This window comes from Carlito syrichta, unplaced genomic scaffold (assembly GCF_000164805.1).
Source record: "Carlito syrichta isolate Samal-C Ts95f unplaced genomic scaffold, Tarsius_syrichta-2.0.1 Scaffold313211, whole genome shotgun sequence".
NCBI classification, from domain to species: domain Eukaryota; kingdom Metazoa; phylum Chordata; class Mammalia; order Primates; family Tarsiidae; genus Carlito; species Carlito syrichta.
Genome location: NW_007257307.1, coordinates 95,197 through 101,757, shown reverse-complemented (window position 1 = coordinate 101,757; position 6,561 = coordinate 95,197).

Genomic DNA, 6,561 nt, shown 5'->3' with positions numbered 1-6,561 from the left:
TCACTCTGTCGCCCAGACTGGAGTGCAGTGGCCGCTTCCGGCCACCGCAGCCTCGACCTGCTGGGCTCCGGCGATCCTTCCGCCTCAGCCTTCCAAGTAGCTGGAATTACAGGCATGCGCTACCACGCCCGGCTGATTTTTTGATTTATTGTAGAGATGAGGTCTCGCTGCCCAGGCGGGTCTCGAACCCGCGGGCTTAGGCAATCCACTCACCTCAGCCTCCCAAAGGCGCGGGATTACAGGTTGAGCCACCGAGCCCGGCCTTTCTTTCTTTTTTAAAGCAACATTTATTAAGAAAAAAGCTCCCACAGTGGGAGAGGACCTGAGGGGGTTGCCTGTGATTTCTTTCAAATTGTCAAACCCGTATTAATGTCTATCTCAGACATACACATCATATTTACAAATATAAACACATACACTAAGCTACATACCATTCTTCCATATGATTATAAAGATAATACTCATGAATAAAATGTTCATGATCATATTAATTTTAAAAATTCATCAATAACCATATAGATTTTCTAATAGTTAATCTATTATAATATATGAATAGATAAAATTAGGTAAAACATGATGATTTCAATATATATTTAAAAGGCATCCATTAACAATATCAGTTCATGAGAATAAAGAGAGAGAATATAAAAAAAGATGACTTCCTCAAAATAAGATAGAATATCTTTCTTAAGCTGATGACTTGTGTCATATTTTACAATTAAGTAATATAGATTTTTCACAATAAAATCAGAAACATAGATTCTTGGAAATACCAACAGTATTTAACATTGCTTTGGTCAGTGTAATAAGATAAAGAATGAAGAAGAAGCTTACTTATTAGAAAGAAAAAAGATATGATTGAAAACAATAGCAAATCACATAAAATTGATTGAATTAAGATTTTTGATATAAAATTGATTTCCTTATATCCCTGTGATAACTAGTAACAAAAACAATTCTTAACTCATTCTACATGATTCATTGGAATTTGAAAAACTGATTCTAAAGAAAAAAATACAATGATGATAATATTTAGATTTTTTTGAAAAAAAAGTGAAAACTCTGCCCTGCCATATATTTAAATATATCATAAAGCTACAGTAATTAAAATAGTCTGGTGCTGTTTGGTAAACATACCAGTTATCTTTTAAAAAAATCCTAAACCATATTAAGTATTTAATAAAGGATAATAGAAACTTAACAAAGCAATGGGGAAAAAGCATTTTAAATATTGTCTAGAATATTAACTATATGAAACAAATTAATTTACTATTCTTCTTCTACTTCTGAGTCAAATCTCTCACCATTTCTGATTTCCTACTTCTGTACAGTGAGAAATCTACATTCTTAGGTCACATGACATCTTTGGTCCTGGATTTCTTCTCAAAAAAGTTTAAACTCGCTAAAAGTTTACGCTAAAGGTTTAAACTCACTGGGACATGCAGATAAATCTGACACCTTTTCCATTTGATAAAGTTTATTTTTGGTAGCATCTATTAAGGGGCAGAGGTTGGGTTCCCCTAAGGCCAGCTCTAAATTCTATCTCAGACAGGGAAGTAGAGGACTAAATAAACGTAAAGAGTGGCAGAATTTATGGATATAGGCCAAGAGTAAAAAGAAATGGGTGAAAATGTTTCTTCAGTCACGAATTCAATCAAATGGGCATGTTGATATCTAGTGTCTGGTGTCATGGGACACATTATTGAGAGCTTTCAAAGACTTTACAACTTAGTGGAAGAGATAAAACACATGCAAAATAATTAAAGAACCATTATCCACTAAATGATATAGTATTGACAGTGTGTGCAAATGAAGTTCAGAAAACAGATTCATGTGAAGAGAGGAACTAGACAAGACCCTGAGGGCTCATGCAGTTTGAGGGGTAGTGGTGAGCTCTCCTTCCTCTTGGCAGTGGATATTGGCAGTACATTTGTCTTTCCCCATTCCATAGTAGCTGGTTCAACTCGTTTTGCCCACAAGCCATGAGCACTCATCACTAATTAGCTCTTTTCTATGGCTCCAGGGCCCTGCAGCACCTGTAATGGAGAGTACACCAATCATGTCAGTAAGTTCAAACAAAAAAATCTAATTCTCCTTTACTGATGAGAGACCAGCAGGGGAAAGGGAGGAAAGAAGGGTAGGGATGGGCAAGGGTGGCTGAGAGGGAGAGATACAGGCTCCTGATATGTCTCTCTCCTCTTCCTTGTCTTTCTAGCAGAGTCAAGTCAAATGAGGATGTAGCTTCCCGCCATTTTGCATTCCACCTCCTTGGCAGAGTGTCTGCTGTTCTGTGTATCTACCACTGGCCCCAAGTCAGGAAACAGGCCTCTCTAGTCAGACAGACCACCTGCAGGTTGTATTGCCTAGTCCTTATATCTAGGTTACAGAAGCCAAAATTCAACTACAAGGGCCCTACTCACCACATGTCTCAGGCACCTTCATTACTTCCAACTTTACTTACTGCAGGAACTTTTGTAGTAAGTATTTATATTCATTCAACACAATTTTATGTTTTAACTTAAGAGCAAATTCTTGACGTGTATACTTCTGAAATGATGGCATGGGTCAGGTACAGAGAAAAGATTGGTTTTACTCACAGTCCTCCCCTTATTTTATTTTTATCATACCATCTTTGAGGAGAAATAATTGTTTGTTTTCTTCCACATTACTTCCCTCGAGGTACAGGACTGTATTAATTGATAATAGCAGTTGTTTAAATATTTAGTTAAACCACTGCAGAGATTTGAATGAACAGCCACATGTGGGAGACTTAAAGATAACAGTATCTAAAGAAGTGACAGGGGAAGGTAATTGGTATGAAAAAGATGAATGAATGAAGAAACTGTATTCTTGTCAGTAATTAGACACCAAAAGTACCTGACAAGTCCCTACTTCTCTTTTTTAAAGGTAAAATATCTATTTAAAAAAAGGGGAAATGATAGGGGCAAAATGGCACCCTTTTAAATGCCAGGAAATATTATTCAAGTTTAAAGGTTATTTTCTTCCCCCTCCTGCTGAAGATTGTACCTAACTCTTCCTAGGAAACTATGATGAACCATCTAAGATTTACAGAAACTCTGGAGTGCTATTTCTCCCCCCTAAGAAATAAGATATGCTTCATTTAGCAGGAAAAATTCAGGTCATTTTCTCTATCCTGATTGCACAGGATATCAGTTGAACTTTGGATCTTGAGTTAGAAATCCTGTCTCCCCACTCCCTGGCTATATGACTTAGCTGGTCATGATGTCTCTGTGATTCCTTAAGTCAGTGTCTCCCATAGAATGTTCTATGACATATTAATAGCTATTAGGAGACTCAACAACAACAAAATTCTCTGGACTAATATATTTTTGAAATGCATGTTTTAAACAAAAATAAATAGGACTTCTTGGAGTCTCGAATATGATTATGCACTATGTAAGTCTTTAAAGGAAATATATTAAGAAATTATTTTTGGGGTTTTAAACTACTTTTTTCTAATGACAGACTTGTAATAAAAAGTTATTCACACATGGTGAAAGGGTATAAAAATGAAAAATAGAAGTATTTATTCTGTCTCAGACCTGCCAGCCCCACTCTCTAGGGTAACTACTGCCAGTGGTTTCTTGGGTATCCCAGAAATTTACTACACATGAGCCTGCATATTTACTTTCTTTCTTTCTTTCTTTCTTTTTTTTTTTTGAGTTGGAGTCTCACTCGGTCGCCCAGACTGGAGTGCAGTGGCCGCTCTCGGGCCACCGCAGCCTCGAACCACTGGGCTCCGGCGATCCTTCCGCCTCAGCCTTCTGAGTAGCTGGAATTACAGGCGCGCGCTACCACGCCCGGCTGATTTTTTGATTTATTGTGGAGATAGGTCTCGCTGCCCAGTTGGGTCTCGAACCCGCGGGCTCAGGCACCTCAGCCTCCCACTCACCTCAGCCTCCCAAAGGCGCAGGATTACAGGCTGAGCCACCAAGCCCGGCTACTTTCTTTTTTATAAAGGAAACACAATCACGCTATAGCTGTTTTTCTTTAACTTGCCTTTGTTCATTTAACATATCTTGGATAGCTTTCTATCAGTTCATAGGTAGTTACCTAATTTAATACCATGGAATCACCATGGTTTATTAGGTTTTTGGAGCTGGACACTTCTTTTTTCCTAGTATGCTGCTGTTACAAACAATCTGTAATGAACACATTTATTCTGTTATGATCTGAATGCTGTGTCTCCTCAAAATCCACAGGTTGAAATCTAATGCCCAATGTCTCAGTATTAAGAGGTGGGACCTTTAGAAAGGGGCTAGGTCATGAGGGTTGGGTAAGTGCTCATCAGGAGCCATTTGGAAAACCTGAATTGTTTCACTTCAAAGGGTTAGAGTGACTGAGGTTTTATGGTATCTCACCTCATCAATGGGAAATCTACACTCAGAAAACGACAGGTAGGGGAGGAAAGCGCTCCTGGACTCACAGTATTTATCATGTTGTATTTTAACTGTCTGTTGACTTATCTGTCTTCCCACTGGATTGGCAGGCACCTGAATTTATGAATCTTGTCTTACATTTCCTTTTTTCTTTCTTGAAATCATAACTTTATTGCATTGAAGGCATTTCAGACATGGGTAATTAGTATAATCTGAATGTACCCATAGTTCAATCAAGTCTAAGGCTGAAAACAGCCAATCTCTTAAAAAAAAATCAGCAGAGCTGGGCTCGGTGGCTCAGCCTGTAATCCCGCACCTTTGGGAGGCTGAGGTGAGTGGATTGCCTGAGCCCGTGGGTTCGAGATTCGCCTGGGCAACTTGGTGAGACCTCATCTCTATAATAAATCAAAAATTAGCCAGGCGTGGTAGTGTGTGCCTGTAGTTCCAGCTACTTGGAAGGCTGAGGCGGAAGGATCGCCGGAGCCCAGCAGGTCGAGGCTGCGGTGGCCAGGAGCGGCCACTGCACTCCAGTCTGGGTGACAGAGTGAAATGCCAACTCAAAAAAAAAAAAAAAATCAGCAGGCAGTTTTTCCTCTGCAGTTTCAAGTTCATTGAGTTCATATCTCTTATCCCAGAAGGAAGAAACTGCAACTTTGTTAACCACAAACTGAGCATCTTTAATTATTTAACAATTAATTAATGTGAGACACCACCTCAATAAAAATTTCAACAACTTACATGAAAATAAACAGTCTTTCCAATCATCTTCATATTCTCTCTAAAATTTATATGAAAGAGTTCAATATCATAATATCTATTTCTTTATATGAATTCATCATATTTAGCAGTGAATTTGATTTACAAACTGAAAGCACAAGCCTCCATAATAAAGAATACAGTGGAAGCCTGGTACACTGACCCTTGTGACTTACACTTTCTTTTCTTAAACATTTCAGATACCCCACCTGAGCTGTTTCTAAATGTAGGCCCAAAACTTTATATTCCTTACTTGAAGGGGGTTAAGACCTACCCCATTAGAGATATCAGTTCATCAGGCAAAAACACACTATTAACCATAGGAAACAGGTGGAATGTGGTGGCGATACAGATTGAATTTGTTCAAAAATAACTTCATTTTGGGCTGGAAGTACAAGAGAGGTTGCTCAGTGATCCCTTACTGCCAACCAAAGTCTCACTATGGGTTGACTTTTAGTAATAAATGAAAATTAACTTGAAAACTTCGGTTCTTGCTGGGCATGGTGACTCAAGCCTGTAATCCCAGCACTTTGGGAGGCAAAGATGAGAGAATTGCCTGAGCTCGGGAGTTCAACATCAGCTTGAGCAACATGACAAGACCTCGTCTCTACAATAAATCAAAAAAATTAGCCAGGCGTGATGGCACATGCCCGGGGTTCCAGCTACTTGGAAGGCTGAAGTGGAAGGATTGCCTGAGGCTGCTGTAGCCACGAGCATGCCACTGCACTCCAGCCTGGGCCTGGGTGATAGAGCGAGACTCCAACTCAACAAAAAAAAAAAAAAAGAAAGAAAGAAAACAAAACAAAACAAAAACCCTTCTGTTTTCTATAAAGCTAGGAGGATTGCCTTCAGTGTTTTGATCGTTTACTATTAAATCTTAGAAACACTCTTTTACATTTCTAATAGTACTTACCTTGGGCATTTGGCAAATGGCAACCGATCGATATTTGTTGAATATTTGGGTGGACAGATAAATGAAGTATTAGTTCTATTCTCAGCACCTAAGTAGTATAGATAAAGCAAGCTCTCCTCCATCTATAGAATAAACGGGACAGGGTCAGCATAACTGGACAAAGCCATGGCACACTTAGAATCTGACAACACTGAATGCTCACTGCTGAACAATTACAGCTCAGGTTTCATATGAGACCCTAAGAAACTTTTCTATCATTAAGTTAGAAATACTAGCATTTAAAAATTCTGTTAAACTGAACACATCTATTAGTTTCTTCTCTTCTTTTGGTCTTTGACTTGTTTACTCTAGGTCTGTGGGTACTAATAGATCTGTGGATGTATGCATTTGCCATTTTAAATAAAAGTTAGGAAGGGAAGTTTTAAAACTAATACACACGTATGTTTGTAATCCTTGTTATCCCATGCTACATATGTTTGGATTTCTTATGTT